The sequence below is a fragment of the Theropithecus gelada genome, chromosome 13 (assembly GCF_003255815.1).
Source record: "Theropithecus gelada isolate Dixy chromosome 13, Tgel_1.0, whole genome shotgun sequence".
Taxonomy (NCBI): Eukaryota; Metazoa; Chordata; class Mammalia; order Primates; family Cercopithecidae; genus Theropithecus; species Theropithecus gelada.
This window is the reverse complement of record NC_037681.1, coordinates 5,915,864-5,935,894: the sequence shown is the minus strand read 5'-3', so window position 1 is coordinate 5,935,894 and position 20,031 is coordinate 5,915,864. Positions and strand designations below refer to the sequence as shown.

Here is a 20,031-nt window from a genome sequence, read left to right as displayed (position 1 = left end):
CAGTGAGTCTAGATCACACCACTGCACTACAGCCTGGGCAACAGAGTGAGACTCCATCTCAAAAAAAATATATCTATCTATCTATCTATCTATCTATCTATCTATCTATCTATCTATCTAAAACAAAAAACATAAATCCAAGGCAGAACTCAGGCCAAAATACCACCAAAGACAGCCAACACTTTGGAGGATGATCGTATACAATTTAGTCAGAAAGGTACATGGGCAAAAAATCATAGAAGGTGGGCCAGATGGATATCTTCTGGTGATACTGACAGGGCCACAGGTTGAACCAGAAGCCCAAGCGTGGGAGAATGAAGTGTGTCTACAGAATGACTAGGTCTCAATGAGGAGGGCCAAAACTGGCCTAGCCAACTCCAAGGGCTCTGACTGAGGTGCCAGAGGAACAGACAGGTAAGGCCCCCCTTATGATGGGAACGTCGCATCCTGCCCAGAAAACTGGGAGCTCCCTTGTTCCCAAAAGCAGGAGAATCACATTTCCACATACTTGCAATTGTTGACTACGGGTCAGAATCATTGAAAACAAAAAGTGTAATGTTTGAAATGAGAAGTAGATTTGATGTACCTGCCAGCAAAATACTAAATTTTTGTAGCCACCAGATGTAAAGCACAGAATCAACAATGAAGAATGCAAAGGGGAGCATATTGTGTCTCTATAATCGAGCATGATGACAATAATCGGTCAGACATTTCACATTTCACCTAACCACTTGCTGCACAATTTCTCCATGGGTGAAATCAATGGAAGTGGGTCTTTTTATTTTACTTTATTTTTTAAGTAACGTAGTCTTACTCTGTTGCCCAGGCTGGAGGGCAGTGGCATGATCATAGCTCACTGTAACCTCAGACTTCTGGGTCCAAGCGACCCTCCCACCTCAGGCCCCCAAGTAGCTAGGACTATGGGTGTGCACCACCATATCTGGTCAAGTTTTTTTGTGTGTGTATTTTTTTTTTTTTTTATAGATAGGGTCTTGCTATGTGGCCCAGGCTGGTCTCAAACTCCTGGGTTCAAGTGATCCTCCCACCTCGGCCTCCCAAAGTGCTGGGATTACAGGCATGAGCCACTGAGTGCAGCCCAGAAATGGGTCTTTTAAATGTATTACAAAAAAAAAATTGTTGTGGGCTGAACTGTGTCCCCCCTCAAATTCATATGTTGAAATCTTAACCTCTAGCACCCCACAATGTGACTGTATTTGGACACACAGCCTTTAAAGAGGTAAAGTAAAACGAGGTAATTAGTTTAGGCCCTAATCCAATTTGACTGGTCCTACTAGGAAAAGGGAATCAGGACACAGACATGAGCACGTACAGAGAAAAGGCTGTGCGAGGAGAAGGCTGCCATCCGCAAGCCAAGGAGAGAGCTCTGAGAAAAAAAAAAGATCTTGCTGACACCTTCCTCTTGCACTTCCAGCCTCCAGGACTGTAAGAAAAGAAATTTCTGTTGTTTAAGCCACCAAGTAGTATTTCGTTATAGTAGTCCAAACAGACTAACGCACAAATCAAAACTACTTTAGTCTTTCCACTTTGTTGCAAACGATTGCAAGGTGTCCAGGTTTTCTGTCTTCCCCCAGCCTGCAAGTGCTCAGAGAACACTCAACCCCCATGATCTCAGCCAACACATGAAGTCTGATTTCACAAAACTTAGTGATGTCCTCCCAGTGGAATCCTAAATGATAAGGAAAATGGTATAGAGCCAAGACTCGAACGTTAACAACCCAGGAGCACAGAAACAGTAGAGTTAGCTGAGAGGCGTTATGGAGAGAAGCAATGGAATGCACACTGAGCGTTGTGACAAGCCCATGACAGTGGGGAACAGTGCCCACCGTCACAAAAAGAAAGACCCTCGGCAGGTACTTTAGAGTCACGTTCATGCCGTAATATGTGGGGAAGAAAGACTATTCCAAATGGATCTGGCTCTTTAAAACAAGGGAATTTTCCTTGCTTGGGAACCAGCAAAATCCAGCTGCTCATTGAACTGCCCATCTGGAATCTCACAAATTTGCACCTTGAAGTTGTTAATAAAGGACTAAGTTGATAATTCGAATAAACCCTGTGGTTTGGAAGTCACCGTTTTTCTGCTTAGCGTTCGACTTTCAAGCTCTTCTTTTGGAATAGCTCTTCAGGGCATTCTATGGATGTGTAATAAACTGACAAATTCCTTGTGAGAAGTTTTAGAAACTGTCAGGTGAAATGAGCCAGGTGGGAGAGCCCGGGTGACTCAAAGCTGAAGCAACGAGGGCTTTTTCCACTGTGGCTTCTAAATGGGCTCCCAGGGTACACCCCCGGCCAAAATTTTCAGCCATGTTTTGAGCAACGTCAACCTTGGTAGAAGAGTGCGTCATCCTGAGGGTGCTACCACGAGGGACCACATCATTTGCATATTTATGTCACAGCAGGCCTGATCCACACAAACTCCTGTCTCTTACCAAGTTGTGTACCTTTACCTCCATGTGCTCATTGGCCAGCCAGAAGACACACAGCGAACCTCTTGTGCTCTCAGCCTCGGTTTGCCCACCTCCATGCCTTTGTACATGCTGACCCCCACTCCACACACCTGGACCACCACTGCACATCCAAATCCACCTGCCTCTCAGGGCCTTGTCCAAATGCTGCCTCCTTCATGAGCACCCATGGTGAGTCCAAGGCAAGTCCCTGTCCTTCCCTGAACTCCAGGTCACATCACCCCAAGCCATCTCCATCAAGTTGCCTTCCTTTTTTATACCCCCATTGCTTAGATCCTACTTTTGTGGGACTGTAAGTGGTTTCCACTGGGATGCCTTTCTAGTTCACCTCTGTGTCCTCATCAATTCAGTGCTGAATTATATACCTGTGATCTTTTTTCACTTCATTTCAATATCATTACTTGCTAATTGCAATGCACAAACATTCCTAGTGGTATATTCCAAAGCACACTGTCATTTGGTGTTCTTTATAATGTATAGTGACTATCATGTTTGCCCTTCCAAGCCCTGAAATCTTTCCACTCATCTGTTCTGCTTATATGCCTTGATGCAAGAGGGGTTAAAGTTTCATGCATAAAATTTCTGCACTAGAGGGCACACTAGAGCATGTCCGTGCATAAATATGAACACATATAAATATGTGCATGGGAGGAGGCAAGAAGACGGGGATAGTAGAGAGAACAGAAGCTGGCTGAATCTCCTCTGGAGATGATCTGGAGGAGCTGCATTTAATCCAAACATAAAGCGTTCGTCTAGGAAGTGATCTTCAAAGGCTCTTAGTCTTGTGCATGAACATGAAACAGCAGAACCTGTGACTTCCAAACCGCAGGGCTGTTTAAATTATCTCCTGTTCCTTTATTAACTGTGTCAGCGTGCAAATTTGTGAGATTTCAGGACATACAATTCAGGGAGCAGTGGATTTTGTGGGGTTCCAAATAGCAAGAAGTTTCCTTGTTTTAAAACAACCAGATCAACTGGAATATTCTTTATTAATTATATATTGCCTAATACTATCTGGGATTGCAGCTATTGACCAGCGATGGCAAGCTGGTCCATCATGGGCAATGAAGGGGCCTGGCTGGACCACCTGTTTCTCCATGGCTGCCAGAGACATTGGACTTGGTCACTTACACGATCTCCATATGTACAGCCCAGCAGAGGAGCTGGCCGCACTGCAGTGGCTGCAAGAGCATGCAGGTGTCTCCATTTGTTTTTGGTGGCTACTTAGCCAACATATACTTGGGGGAAGGAAGGGGAGTCCCCCAGAGGTGCTTCACTAATTCTGTTATAATATTTCTACTCTGTAACACTCTTAATGCTTGGGCGAGAGAAACTGCTGCCACCCCATGCCCACCCTCACATGTGTCACATTTTTCTGGCCCATCTGCACAGGCAGGGGCCCAGGTGTTTCCATCTGTTCTGAGTTCTCAAAATGTCAGTGTGATATGGGCAGCCTAGAGTTTCACAATTCAGCCAGTTCTTCACCCTGCCACGTCTGTCTTGATTGCGGCTCTCATGTGTCCATTCTGCTGCTGCCTCCCACAAGCCGGGTCCTTTCCTTCCAGGCCACACCAAGATCCATGCTGAAAGTGACTCCTAGGAGGGCTACAAATCTCCAGTGTTTATTCACTTCAATTCTTCCCACCAAGTCATTATTCTAAAGCTGCACATTCATCATTCCATCCTTTGCTCAAAAATCTTTAAGCAGCACACACACACGTGCACACAGACACACACACACACACACAGAGAGCCCTGCAGGTGAAAGACCCAACCCAACACTGTGATCTGGCAGTTGGGACTCTATACACACGTCCCCAGCCTCCTGCTCCACCGCAGCTTGCCTGAGCCAGTGAATCCAGATGTGCCACAGGCACCTGCACTCCACCTCTGACCATGCCACTCCTCCATTTGTAATTATTTTCCCATTTTAAAAATTTCAATCCAGTGTCATTTATCTTCTGCCTATAGTAATGTATTACTTCTAATCTTCTACAATATTCATAGGTTTTGTCCTCAAAACGTTTGTGTTTTTTGGAACTCTGGTCCCATGAAATTCTCTAAGAAAAAATAGAAAGTTCCACCATCATCTACATTTAACATATACTGCAAAGGTTATGCTATTTCACATATTTTCAAAACACATATTTGGATATTTAAAATGCATGACCAAAGGCTCTGAGAAGTCTTGCAGATTTTTAGAAAAAGATGTTTCTCTTGGGTCAACCTGGTTTTTCCCATGCTATATTTATTTGACTGTACACCCTTTGGGGACATAGTATTTATAACGGTCTCCACCACTCACTGGCACTCCCTGACCTCCAGTGCTCCTTTTACAGGCATCACCACAGTACGAACAACTGACCTACTGGTCACCTGTACATAAAAACAGTAGAGAGGAAGTGATAGCAAACTTTCTGCTCCTTACGGGGTAACTACAGCTGGATGTGCTGGGTGTTTCATCTCTGAAGCCATCATGTTGGTTGAGTTCCCAGATTCTGCAAGCTCGGACCTCAGTGGGCTCACCTTGGCTGGAGCCTGATCAGTGCAATCCAGAACTTGTTTGGGAGCTGTGGGTTTAGGAGAGTTTGGGAGGGAACATCGGTGGGATGGGTATCATGGCCCCCTAGTGCTTTCTTTACAACTGGACAGCAAGTTTCCCCCAAGTAGGGTGCTTCTTTGCATTGTTGGCCTGAGCCTAAGGTCCTCATAGGAGACTGGGACTCTCCGCCACTGCTTTATATAACAGCAGGTCCTGATTTATGAAATGTGGCTTAAAAACAACTTAAAGAAATGAAAGGTCAAGGACAGAAGGTCAAGGTCAAGGAAGAAAGGTCAAGGATCCTCATAGTGATAGAAATGCACCTCTGATTGTTCTCTCTGAGTCCCTGAATGCTGAGACCAGGCTGATGCCCAGTACAGGGAGGACCCTAAGGTTGCAGGATATGGGTGGTGAGAGAAGAACCCTGGAGAAACTCGGTTTCTCATTCCCAAGGGATCCCAGGGATGGGTGAATAAATTGGAAAGGCTGCCCAACAGCCCCACTCCACAGAGCCTGCCTTAAATTAACACAGAGAGTTCTCCTGCAACTAGTGCTTCAGGGCCCCTGGTCTCCTAGTTCTGGGAACCAAGTGGGATAAGTGTCATCAGTCTGGTGGAGCAGGCAGGCCTCCTGCTGGCAGCCTGCCTTCTCTGTGGACCCTTCCCGGCCAGAGAACACAGCCCAAGCACAGCAAGTCATGGGGCTGGAGGCTCCATGGGGTCAGAATCTCATCACATATTCTATCCTTGACCTTTCATTTCTTTAAGTTGCTTTTAAGCCACATTTCATAAATCAGGACCTGCTGTTACATAAAGCAGTGGTGGAGAGTCCCAGTCATCAAAGGCAACTACATGTCATTTGGTGTTGGCCCTGCCTTGTGGCAGGGGTCCCCTAGAGACCTATGCTAGGTGACTAGAAGCATCTTCTGGACTCAGCAGGAAAGGGGCTAAGACCCACTGATACCCAGACCTGCATGTCCAGGGACAGTGTCAAATTTGACCTGAAATATTAAGAGTTTAATGCCTTCTTGTTTTACCGTTTTAAAGGGATAATTTCTGACATTCTTGTTTTTAATAAAAAGGAAAAACAGAGTTTTGAATGATGTAATTATAAACTGGTGCAAAATGAACATGTGCAGCCCTTGTTCAAAAACCATTAAGAATTTTCAGATGGTAAAAGCAGGGCATTAAACCAAGCCGGGCCCTTCTGCACAGGGGAGGCCCTAAGTGACTGCACAGCATGCACGCCTGTGAGGCCGGCCCAGCAGACATCGACATCGGCCACGGGTCCAGCAGGGAGAGTGCCAGGGACTTCATGGTCTCACTGTAAGGCCTGCAAGGTGGCAAGACAGAAGTACAGCATCCTAGAAAGACTTCTTTGAGAAGAGGTTCTCAGTCCAGCCCTTGGTGCCCTCCCAAATTCCCACACCCATGGGGTTTGGGCCGACGGCAGCCTACACTTGTTTGGTTTGTCTCAAGCTCCACTCTTGGTGGGTTCAGTCTCCTTCTTGTAGGTCGCGTCCATTCCTACTCTTGAGATTATTTTCATCAATCTGGTTTAGTTTTGGCCCCAATCAGGCCTATTTTTTATTTGGGTTGCTTGTCTACATTTCACACTCAAGGTCAAACTTTCTCAATATGCAGATACTAAAATGCCTGGCCTGGCCTGTGCTCAGGTCTGGTTGTCTGTGTTTCCCTGAGCTGACCACGCCCTGGATCCATTTATGCCGAGGCTCTCTGAAACTCACCTCCTGAAGGCTCTCAGCTGCTCTGGCTCCAATGGCCCTCCCCTGCGTTCACTGTCCGCTAGTTCCCATTATCAGGCCCGGACTCCTTCCTGTTTCTGGCCCATATTCTCTAAAAGCTCTGAGCTCCATTCCTCTACCTCTTTGCCCTGAAGTCACATGGGAGTCAGAAAGACACAGACGTCGTGTCAAAGCTCTACCTAATCCCACATTCCAATTGGAAACTGCCCATTGGACACCTCCCCAACACATAAAACGTATCAGCTTAAATATCATAATTTCAGCAGGAAAAAAGTGGATGACTTCATAAATAGTCTGGGAAAATTTGCTACACGTTTAGGATAAAACGAAACCCCCTTACTTCAAATTATAAACAAAAATAAGTTCTACTTGTTTTGAGATGTTAAGCTTTAAAAATAAAATTATTAAGTATCAGAAGAAAAAAATGTGAGGATATTTTTGGAATCTAGGAGTAGGAACAGACTTTCTAAGCAAGACAAAACCTGGGTGTTAAAAGGAAAATAATAACTACTTAAAAGTGAAATAGTCCCGTAATATAAATGGCACAGTAAAGAAAGTTAAGACAGGCTGAGAGACAGTATTTGCAGCATATATATCAAAGGCTTTAAATCCATGATATTAGAAAAGTTCCCCCAGAACAACAATGTATAAAAGGAAGAAAGGGAGAAGGAAGAAAGGAAGGAAAGGAGGCAGGGAGGGGAAAAGGAAGAGACAGAGGGAATAAAGGAGGGTGGGAGGGAGGGGAAAAGAGGGCAAAAATTATGAGGAGGCAATTGATAAAAGAGCAATTAACAGGCCGTAGGTCTTCTTAAACCAATCTTCCCCAGAGCAAATATATATAAAATCAGTATTTCTGGAGGCTGAGCTTAATCCTTTACTTTTTTTCCGTGCTTAGCTACAATTTTATTGGATTTTTACCATAAAACTAACTCGTCAGCAAAGAGGGCACATTTTAAATACACCTTCTAAACGCAGAGTCCTTCTGAGTTATGAATGACTGCAAAGTGGCAGGACTACAAAAATTGTTCTAAATAACATTATTCTAAATTATTCTGCAAGATTATTATTTAGTCTAAGAACTATATTATTCCAAATGTTAAAGGAGATTAATTACGGGAGAGATGATTTGTGCAATTATCAAATATACACAGAGGACAGGACTGGGAGGAAATAGGCCTGATTAGGAACCGTGGGCAGCTCTAGTGGTGGGAATGTCGGCGGTGAGTTTTATTTTCTTCCTTGCCTTTTCTTCTAAACCCCTGCACCTGGCATCAAGACAGGCACTGCCACCTGGGCACCAGCAAAGCCCTTCTCTGTCCGGGGGCAGCCAACCCTCAGGGGCACCTCTGCTCCCAGGGTGTCTTCCACCTGGGGCTTTTATGTTTTCTTCAGACATTACCTTAAAGAAACATACTATTCACATCCCACAGACATTTTTTTACATGGTTTTTGTGTTGCTTAAAATAATGTCCTCAATTTTACAATAAGAGGATTATTTAAAATTTTAAAAGTTGACGCTTGTAGCAAACTACTGTGACCTGCGGTGCCTGCATCCCCTGCCCGGCCACGAGGGTGTCCCGGCTGGAGTCCAAATGCCCCCCAGCTGCCTGCTGACATTTCTGAGGTGGGCAGGGATCCATGGGCCTCTCTTTGGCCCACTCCCGTGCACGTGGGATGTCCACAGCTGGGGCACCTGTGTGTGGGCACCCGCCCTGCAGGTCGCCTCCAGATCTGAGTCCTCACTCCTCCGCCTCTTGACTTTGAAGTCAAGGTTTCACTCTCTTGACGAATACTCACTGCTGAAGGCTACCCTTGCTACTAAAATAACTTTCCATGAAATACTCTGAAAGAAGCTTCTTGACTGTAAATGCCATTATATTATCAGAAATGCCATGTTTGTGTGCGGTTATGTCTTGTGTAACTGACTCCACCGGATTTTCGAGGTGAAGATTGCTCGTTTTTGTCATTTCCAAAACCCGACATTCTTTCACTATAATGTGGCAACTTCTCAGTTCTTTAAACTATTTTTTTCTTTAAGTTCTTACGAATTGATGGTTCCTGTTTTTCTGAACTGTGTGTTGAACCCGTGCTTCAGAGTCACCTTTGTTCAATAACTAGCAAATGAGGCAAAAAGGTCTCACATAAAATGTGACTTTGTGGTCACTTGGGAGCCTCCATCTCCTCTCTTTGTAAATTTTAATTTGGAGAGACGAGTGTGAACCTCCAAGGAGGGAAAGGGAGCGGGAAAATGGCAACGTGGGTGAAAGTTCCATGTTCGGGCAAGGTGCTCGGTGTGAGGTGAGACTGCTGTCCTGCTCACATGGGAACCGTGGCTCGGCCGCCAAGCTCGCACGGAGTACAGGGACCCGCAGAGAGACACACTCTGTAGCCCACCAGAGCATGGATCACATCCCATATAAAGATGAAATGAGTCTGTCTTTCTGTTTTTTCTTTTTAGCACATGTAAAGACCAAAAATGTTCTTTGAACCTCAATTTTCTTTTGAACCTTGATTTAACTTTTAGGAAAAGTTAAATGAAAATATTGTATTCACCCAAATAAAAAATGATTTCCTGCGTCCAGATTGATTGCTCATCCATTAGCAGCAAATGTCTCTCAAGTAGCTGAACCACACCAAGCTGGACCTGGGACTTGAGGAGCCCCCTTCGCCCTCCGTCACAATGCACGCTGGATTAGCATCTGCTAGGGCTGCCGTAAGAAAGTACCAAAAAATAAGTGGCTTAAACAATAAAATATGTCTCACAGTTCTGAAAGCTGGAAGTCTGAGATCACAGTGCCCGCCGACCCAGGCTGCCTCCAAAGGGAAGGCTGTGTTCCAGCGTCTCTCTCAGCTTCTGGTGGTGTAGCTGTGTAAGCCCGGTCTTCACATGGTGTACTCCCTGTGTGTAAGTCTGTCTTGAAATTTCCCCTTCTTATAAGGACACCAGTGGTATGGGATGAGGGGCCCACCCAACTCCAGCATGACCTCATTTGAACTAATTAACATCGGCAATGGCACTGTTTCCAAATAAGGTCACTTTCTGAGCTGCCAGGGGCGAGGACGTCCACATGTGAATGTTGGAAGACACAAGTCAACCCGTCACACACATGGAGGCCCTAAAGGATGATTCACACACGTCTGGACTCCTACTCACTTTCTTAGTCGTGTCTTCTACCAGTCCTCTTCCCCCAAACTCGTTGCCCTGAAAGCAAGTTGCCTTCCCACTGAGAACGGACCATTTGCTTTCCCTTCAGTGTCAGTGTCTATGCTAAGGAGAAGGTTGTTTTAAAAGCAGCTCAAAATCCACCAGACTCCTCAGGAAGTACCTCTCAGGGAGGCCTCCAGACGGGGCTGCTGTGCCTCAGCAAAGACCTCCAGCTGCCCTGGGTCTCCTGACTCCCGGGCTTTCTGATTCTAACCTCATGGGTGCTCTGAGGGTAAACCCCAGGAAGTCCTGTAGGCCCCGGGGCTGCTTCTGTGAGGACAGCTGTCCCCTGCATGCGCGTGGGGTGCCGTGTGCTCCTGAGGATCTGGCTGGGGCAGGCAGGGCCCAGTGCCACATGGGCTGGAACTGTGGCTCCCCGACTTGTGAGCTGGCTCTGCTTCCCGTCTAAGAAATGGGGATGAGCATGTAGGGTCACTAAGGGGATTAAAGTGTGTGAACTCCTTAGAGGCGCACCTAGCCCAGAGGAGAAACCTAAGTCAGCCTCAGCTCCTTGCGGTGCCTTCTGACACAGATAGCATTTGCCTTCGCTAGGCTGGTTTTTAAAACAATTCTTGACTTGGAAAGGGTCTTTGGGAAAAATTAATATTTTTAAAATAAATAAATAAAATCTGAGATTAATTCTTTTGAAGACCCAATCTCCATTTCCTCATCCATCTGTTTTGTAAATACAATCTGGTGTCCAGGTGACTCTGAGGGACTGGGACCCTCCTGAATTACACAGCGTCCAAGTCACTGCTCTCATTTCTAGCTATCAGATTGTCCCCCGGGGAATGGAGTCTCCGCCCCCGGGAGCTCAATTCGAAACCACGACTGACCCTGAGGATGGCGACTCCCCACTCAGACCCCCTGAGGATGGCGACTTCCAGCTCGGGCCCCCTGGGACTTTGCTGGGGCTAGAAGACCACACACAGCGCATTCCCTAAAGGCCAGGGCCTGCTCATCCATCCATCCATCCACACTTCCCCTGCGGATGCCTGGATAAGCTCAGGGCCCCACTCGCCCTACAGGGGAGGAGGAGAGGCCCAGCCAGCCCTCCTGGAGCCCTGACATTTACAGCTGCAAAGGTAGGCAGCTGAGCTCAAACACACAAGCCAGGCCTCTCAACACAAAAAGAGGTTTAACATTAAAAAAAAAACATTGTGAGGCTGAGGCAGGCAGATTGCTTGTTGTGTCCAGGAGATTGACACGAGCCTGGGCAACACAGCAAAACCCTGTCCCTACAAAAAATAGAAAAATTAGCCATGCATGGTGGTGCATGCTTGTAGTCCCAGCAACTCAGAAGGCTGAGATGGGAGGATCACCTGAGCCTGGGGAGGTCGAGGCTGCAGTGAACCGTGATCGTGCCACTGCACTCCAGCCTGGGTGACAGAGTGACACCCTGTCTCAAACAAAATGAAACAACAACCAAAAAAAACCATTTTGATAGATTTTGTGGAAAATAAGGAAGAGAAGAAAAAGACCCATTCTTTTTTGTTTATATCGTATTTGCATAAAGAAACTCTGAAAAGACATATAAGAAACTAAGAAAAGGGTTGTGGAGGGAACTGGATGGGAGATGGGGATGGGTGTGTGTTTTTCACTGGATACCTTTTTATTCAGTTTCATTTTTGAATCCTATTCAGAAAAATTGAAGCTGGAAATCCTCTTCCCTCATTTACCACATTTACAGGGTGAAAGAGAAATTCTGTATCCTCATCTCAAGAGATGCTGAAAAGCATCCGTGGAAGGTTGGCACCACCTGTCATGAGCGCCTTTTTCCAGATGAGTACCTACAGCACCTGCCTGGGCACAAGAGTTCCCTAGGACTCATCGCAGAGCTTCCGGTTGGATTCCCTGAGGCCATGGAGAATTGCCAGGGTAGGGGTTACAAAGAAAGATGCCCTCCCTTGGAAATAATTTGTTTGAAGTCTCCTAATCTGCAAGTGGTCTTAGAAAGTAGGATCCAGCAGACCTGGATGTGTGCAAGCTATTGGAGATTCGTGGTTTCTTGGATGACGCTGGAAATTCCACCTCTACCTCAAGCTGTGCACCCTCAAATCTCAAAAGCCTCAGTTTACTCATCTGCAACATGAGTTAAGAGTGCCTAACCCCCATAGGATGGGAATGATCATGTTAAAAGACATACATTCTCCAATCCCTTCTGCTTCCAGGAGGCCCTTCAGAATAACATTGATTCACTACACACAGTGTAAGCAACATGACTGATCTCTCGTAAGTCCTGCAATTAGAACCTCAAACATAAGAATCAAAGAGTGCCACTTTTGCAGCAGTAGAAGACTAAGAAATTGTAATAATCCTTTGAATCCGTTTGCTCAGATTACTCCCAGATTACTCTGGGACTATTTTCTGACATATGAAGAACAGTTTCTATTTCAATAGGGTGTCCATTGCCTGCCACCACCTTTTCATTTTCACAGAGAATGGTTGAAATTAGAATTGAGAGATTCTGATAATTCTGGCAAGCTGAGGGCAGGTGGGGGTGAGGATGTGCTGACAGTGGCTGCATTACTCTAAAGGGCAGGGAAGGACTTGGGGGCAGCACTTGTTCCCCTCTCCAGTGGCGTTCCTGTTTTGTCCAAGTGCCCCTCTGATGAACCCAGTGGGTGAACACAGAGCAGGTGACACACACTTTGGACAGGTGAGACAGTCGGCGGGTGAGTCACCTCCTTACCAGGAACCTCTGGTGTGCAGTCACCTCTCCTGCGGCTGGGTGGCAGTCTGTACTCATTCTGTGTCTTACCTCTTCCCTCCTGCGCATGACTCTGAGCAGGCACTTCTGGGGACTTCAAAGAGACTGTCATATGCAGATGAGATGAGCCATGTGCCTGTCAGGCCCGGCTCAGCAGGGCCAGCTTGAAAGGCATATCTGAATTGAATCAAATGCATCCACCCCACAAACTGAGGATGTGACTATGTATAAACAATGAAAATTACAATCATTGACAGCCGAGCGTTTACATGCTCTGGATGTTGGAGGTAACTTACGGCCAGTATCTAATTCACAGCTGCCCTGAAGTTAGCTAACCTCGCCAAAAGTTCTCCGTGCTTGAGGATGCAGTAAAGAGAGAACAACAGAGAAGGATGGGTATCCATCAGGAGAAGCCTGGCTGAGCGTCTAAATCATCCCCACCCGCTTCATTCGTCTGTGGGATCACTATCACATATTTGATCATATGATACATTTCATAACTCCCTTTACCCCCATCAGTGAAACTTGTGCAGCAAGGGGAGATATTCGTGTTCAATGCGGTGTCCGAGAGCACTGGGATAGTGGCAGCAGTGAAGACAATCGCTAGTGGATGTCACAGGTCTCTGCTCTTGGTCTTCACTGATCCAAGTGGTCTTCTGGTGAAGATGCAAAGGGGATACCACTCCAAGTTATACATGACATGGAGCTTCATGTTTTATATTAGAGAATACATGGGCTAAATCTAAAAGACAACACCAAGGATAATGTAAAGTTCTACTTTGGTTAAAGTTTTTTTAAAAACTCACCACCTCATATGCAGAATGATCCCAGCACTTTGAGAGGCAGAGGTGGGAGGATCACTGGAGGACAGGAGTTTGAAACTAGCCTGGACAACATAATGAGACCCCCATCTCTACCAAAAAAAATTTTAAAATTAGCCAGGCATGGTGCCACATGTCTGTAGTCCCAGCTCTTCAGGAGGCTGAGGTCAAGGGTCACTTGAGCTCAGAAGTTCAAGGCTGCAGTGGGCTATGATTGCTTCACTGTACTCCAGCCTGAGCGACAGAGTGAGATCTTGTCTCTAAAAGATATATATACACACACATACACACACACACATACACATACACACACACACACACACACACACACACATTTAGAGACATGTGACTTTGCAGCACGTTTCCACACAGAGATGCAGGGAGGTCAGCTGGCTGCGAGTGCCGTGCCCGGGTCCAACAGATGGATATGGTTGCCAAAAACCAGACAAGGGAGGTCACTGTGCCCACGTGAAGAGGGACATTGGAAAGTTGCCAAGTAGATGCTGTGGAAGGCAGCACAAGGTCAAGGGTAGCTGAACACCTCAGCACATAAAGAATCTTTCCAGGAACGATGAGAAGAAGGAAGAGCTTGAACACAAGTGGTGAGGTCCATGCAGTCGGAAGGGCTTTGGTATGGAAGGAGCTGGGGCTCACGCAGTAATTCAGCAGTTTCTGGGACAGAATACATGCTCAATGACTATGAATGGGCATGTTGAGTTATCACCATCCTTCCCATCACGGCTATGCTTATATGACTTCGGGGGCAGAGCTAGGTCCAAACCATGGATGTGCCAGAGAATAGGCTTTGGATAATTTATAGAACATCTTCTCAGCTAGTGCTTTGCAGTGATGCACTGGGCTGCCTCTGTGGGAGGCAAAGGGCTTGTGGATTAGACAGCCCTCTGAGGGCTCATAGAGAAGGGCTTCTAAGGTGGGAAGTGTCCTTCACACTGACAATCGTGACTCCAAGTAAAGGTGTCTTAGTAATGATGACTCCATGCTGGATGATTGGGCATCCGCCACTGTGGGTCACCTCGCCCATGTATCACGGAGGATCAAAGAGGACCCTCGATCATGGCCACACAGCTAAGCAAGAGGAAGGCAGGACTGGCCTAGGGATTCTGATTCCACAGCAGCAGAGTTTTTAACATCCCCATGGTGTCCCTGATTCTCTCTTCATGACCGTGCACTAGCTGCCATATTCATACAGGAAAGCCACCAGCAGCAGCATCTCCCCCACTAACAGCCCTCCTCACAACCGCACTGCTTCTCACCTGCCCTGAGTGGTCTCAATTAACATTCATTGAATAACGAATAAATAACTAAACAGATGGACAATTGAACCTCTTCCCTTACATGTCCAGCACTCTACACCTAATCCTGCCCCTGGGTGTCAGCAAATGAAACCTGGAGGCAGGATTGTGGTACTCCTCCAATGCCGGGGTTGGAGGAGGGAGATCATTGCTGGAGTGGAGAGCTGGGACCCAGAGAACAGCTCCTATGGTCAGGAGTAAATGGCAAAAAGCCACTAATTCCAATCCAAATAGCTAATGCTATTGAATACCTACCACGTGCAGCACTTTCCTAAGAAGTTTTCATGCAAGAACTCTTTGCATCCTCCGAACAACGCTCTGTGGTAATTGTTCTCTATTCCTAGTTTACGGGTGAGGAAACTGAGGTCAGTAGGTGTTAATACATGCAGTTGCCATGCATGCAGTAAGTAGCTGGCTGAGCTGAGGCTCAGCCCTGGCGGTGGCTTCATCATTGTGCCTTCTGAGCCCCTCCAAGGTCACATGGCCCAGCAAACTACAGCCAACTGGGGAGTAGCCAAGAGTAAAATCATGTGGGGAATTTGAGGGGTGACTTCAGGGGAGGGATGGCCCCGCGTTTCAGTCTGTGATCCCACACACAGAAGGACATCATTTGTGTAACTTGAGCAGGCAGAGCATGGGAGAGAAAAGAGGCTCAGGCCTGGGGCCCTGGGTCTGCTCATCTCCTCATCGCCCTGTTTCTTGTCAATTGTGCCTGAATGTAGTGTAATGCCTCTCCCTTAAAAAGCCAAAAGAGTAAAGTTTGGGAGATTTGTAGGACACTAACAAGAACCAAGCCTGAGGCTTATGTATGCCAGTCTAACTATTAATAGTTCCTGGAATGGCTTTACACAAACAAGAATAAGGCTGTCTATCCCCACGCAGGAAAGTTCATGCACAAATACCACAAGGCTGGACAGTCTGGCTGCACGTGCCCTGCACCTGGGGCCCCCAGCCCAAGGGAACTGTCAGGACAAACAGCAGAGGTGCTCTGGGTGCCAGGGCATCCTCCTCGACAGGTCCCTTACCCTGGCATGGGCATGTGAGGCCTGAGAGCCCACTGGAGGTGGAGACATTGAGGTTTCCACTAGTGGCCACTCGTGGCCGAGGCCAGGGACCCCAACCTGACTAGCCACTGCTCCTGGCCCAGGGGTTATGCATCTCGGAGGGGTCACCAACCCCTCTGAAGACCTGCCTAGTGCTACTGCAGGACTCAGTTCAGGCCCTCCACCTCATCAGAGTGACGGCTCATCTTTCAAGACTCCCAGATCAGGAGTCTGTGTTCCTCATGTGTGCTGTCCAACCTGGTAGCTACACGCCACATGCAGTTGTGGCCATTTAAATGAAAATTAATTGAAATTAGATAAAACTTTCAATCCAGTTCCTAGTCACAGTAGCCACATTTCACATGTGGTTGCTTAGTAACCACATGTGGCTCGTGGCCACTGCATTGACCAGCACAGATGCAGAACTGTTCCATCCTTGCAGGAGATTCTATCAGACCGGGCTGCACTAGAGAGTTTGGGAAGCCACCTTGTGATGTCCCCGGGTGCTCAGAGAGTTTTCTGTTTCTGCCTCTTCTGCTGTCACTGCTGTCTCTTGGCCTTCAGACTGAGACAGGAGGCCCAGGCTGGGTGAGGCCCAGCAGCAGCTAGCAGCAAGCAGGACAAGGCCCACAGAGGGTGCCCCATCAGACATTGCTGGGTGCATTTGCTGAGACCGGGAGCTCACACTGTGGCCAGGAGAGCAGCGACACATTTCCAGCAGCAGAGCCTGTGGTTAGAGGACAGATCAAGAGAGGTGTGGGGACCACCCCAGCTGGAGCAGGCCTTGAGCAGCTCCCAGAGCCCCCCACACACTGAGGATCCAGGTGTCGAAGTTGCAGTGGTAGCAGCCACCGCAGACAATGGAACTCCCGCCCAGGTTTCCTGGCATCACCTAAGCCCAAGATCGCTTGATGACATCTGGAGCATTGTGACAAGCAAGGATCCCCAATAATGACAGAATTTCAATCTCCCAATAACTAGGTAGAAAGGGTGAGGTAGCGCAGGGAGAGCTCGGAGCAGATTTCACGTAATTTAGAGATTTCTAGAGTAAAGTTATGTCACATATTTGATCCCTTAGCATTATAGGCTGGAATTCATACCCACTAAACAAATACATTGAGGCAGTGTAGCACATTATTACAGCGGGAATAAGGAGGCTGAAATTAAAACAGGGACAGGACAGATAATCCTGTTCTGAAAATCCTGCTTGTCATTTCCAAAGCTCGAGTGAGCATTGAGGATGTCGGGCTCACCAACAGTACATGAAACCAAGCCTGCCTGCCTTCCTCAGAGGCAAGAGTTAGGTCCACATTTCCTGCCGTGCATCTCTGGGTAATCCAAAATTCTGAAGCTGCCCCTAGAGAGACCAGCCTATGTTGGCCAGGGCAAGTCCTTCTGTGATTGCTCTCTGCCCTCCTGGGGCCTGCATGCCCGTTGGGCACACTGGGCACAGTGCATGGGGCCCATGATACTGTTAGGGGCCTAAAAAGTGTTTTAATTTTGATTTCTTTTAAAATCAGAGGAAAACCACAAATAAATGAAAATGAATGTGTAATAATGAATCAGCCGGAATGACATTTATCTTTCTGCCAGGGCAGTCACATTCTGCTTTTTCATAAGAAAGTAGTCTGCAAAGACTAAAGTAACTGGGGTCCCTGGGTGTCACCATAAGGCCATGACCCCTGCCTCCATACCAGAGACCTGAAAGGCAGCTCCACACAGAGGTGACCCTGACACTCTGACAAGTACTCCTACAGATTGAATGTCAGCAGGAATAATTTTCCCACCTCCATCTGCATCCGGCTCCAAAAATAGTCAAATATCCAGGCAAAATAACTGGTCACTCAAAGACCTGTGACCATCTGCCTGCTCTGCCATCCTTAGCACTGGTTTCCTTCCTCCATGTTGTGTTATGGCTTCATGAAGGCTGCTGGAGTTCCAGCCATCACATCTGCGTTCCAGACAGGGGGAAGGAGGGAATTCAGGTGCAAAAGGCTAAGCCTACTAGAGGGCAAGCTCCTTTAGAGAGCTTTCCTAGAATCCCCAGCTAATCCTTTCAGCCTACATCTTTCATTGGCCACCATATCTGTAAAGGAGACTAGGAAATACCGTTTTTTAACCAGGCACACTGTTGTCCCTAACAACACGGGGTTGTGGTTGACAACAGAGGAAGCAGAAGAGAATGCATACTAAAGTCTCTGCAACAGAGTTCTGAAGAAAACCAGATTGATATTGTATAGTACTCTGTCCTGTGAGTGGGCCTGGGGACAGATCACTCAGCTTCTCTGTAACCAGGGTCTATGTGTTGAAGTAACCACATTGCCCGCACCAGAGGCATCAGGAAGGGTACCAAGGAGATGGTAGCTTCAAGGACTTTGGACAACTTAGAGGAGGGTATTCAAAGGGACAGAAGTCACTTGTTTGATTTTCGTATTAAAATCAAGTAGGATTTCTTTTCATTCATGCATTTAACCAGTATTTATCATGCATCCGATAAAGTAATAAGGACAATCCAAACACTGCTATGTTGACTGAGGGCTGACTTGGGGCCAGGCACTGTTTCGGATTCTTTGCACATGTGGCCCCACTTAGTCCTCAGAACCATATATAGCAGAGTCTACCATTATCATCCCCATCGTTCAGATGTGGAATTGGGACAAAGAGGGGTTAAGGATCACACTGTTAATACATAGAGGGTCCCAGCTTTGAACCATCAGCCTGGCTCTTAGACCCCAAGGAGGTGATAGTGAATTGGCAGACAATTCACTCCCATTTTTGTCTTTCTAGTGAAACATATATAAGCCCAATTATGTAAGGCCATCATAAATTCCCCCCAGGAGACTGGCACCAGGAATCTCTGCTGTGTCTGGGTTCATGACTCACCCCTTCCCTCAAAGCCAGCTCTTTCTGAGTCAGGACCGTGTCCTTTGAGTCCCAAGGTGCAGCAAGGAAACTGTCCAGACTTGGCTTCAAAAGTCAGGCTACTTTCCAGCAAAGAGCCAAATGGCTGGGTTGCTTAGAATTTTTAGAACAGGTTCATCTCCAAGGACATGGAGCCTATTCACATAATTCAACCTGATCAAAGGCCAGAGAAGCTGAAACTGTCACATACCCGTTATCTACTGGCATAATCAAGGCCAAAGGGATTCATAAGGAGGTGGTGGGTTTTGGAGGGAGGGTGCTTGCTGCCATTTCACCTTGGACCTGAGTCCCCCTTTGTGTGCCCCTTGCTCTGCATCATCTCAGGGCCTTGCCTCACTCCTCCATCTTTCTCCTCCAGCTGCTTTACAGATAGGGTGGCCAGTAAAAGACTAGGGTGAAAGTGTTAGCTGGGAATTCAAGGAAAGGCCTGCAGAGGAATCTGACATCTAGGAGGCTTTGCCTTTTGCCCACCACTTCCTTCCTCCCTTCTGTCTGGAATGCAGAAGTGATGGCAGGAGCTCCAGCAGCCTTCTTGAAACATAAGATAACTTGGAAGAAGGAAGCGAGTGCTAAGGATGGCAGAGTAGGCAAATGGATGAACAGGCTGCCTGTTGACCCTTGTCCCAGACAACCTGTTTCCTGTTTGAGGACGGGACAGAAAGAGCAACAGAATCCTTTTTCTGTGCAAGAGAAATTAAGCCTGACTCTTTTCGAAACCCTTGCTATTTTACACATTTTCGCTTGTACCTAGTTGAATTGATAGAAACTTACACATCCATCTCACACTCTGTAAGTTATTTGTCCAGCGAGAACAGCCAAAATAATACATTTTCTGCCATCATTAAAATTCCTGTGATTTTTAGTCTGATAAATTTTTTAAAGGGCAGGATGAAGAGAAGAGCTACAAGACCCTGTAGCAGAAGCCCTCACTCGCAGGGTAATCACTCCTAAAAACAAAAGATAAGCAGGAAAACCACAATGGATAAGATCTGCTGTCACCCTTAGCTTTTCTGATTACACAAAGTGCAATAACCTCTATTTTTTTAATCAGAAGGAATCCTCTCACACCACCAAGCATCCTGCCCACTCATCCTTCCTGATGGCCCAACTTCCTTCTGATCTATTATTGTCTTTTCCTTGCCTGAGCTCTGTGATCTAACCAGAACCCTCCAGAACCTATAGAGAGTCCAATCCTTGCCCGACAGCCCTGAGCCAGGCCCATACCTG

The 20,031-nt window shown here is 46.9% G+C and overlaps 1 long non-coding RNA gene across 1 annotated transcript in view; it reads right to left on the bottom strand.

Moving 5' to 3' along the window:
• The window catches only part of LOC112604549, a 65,473-nt gene that overhangs the window by 41,128 nt on the left and 4,314 nt on the right, over nt 1–20,031 (bottom strand). The window lies entirely within an intron of this gene.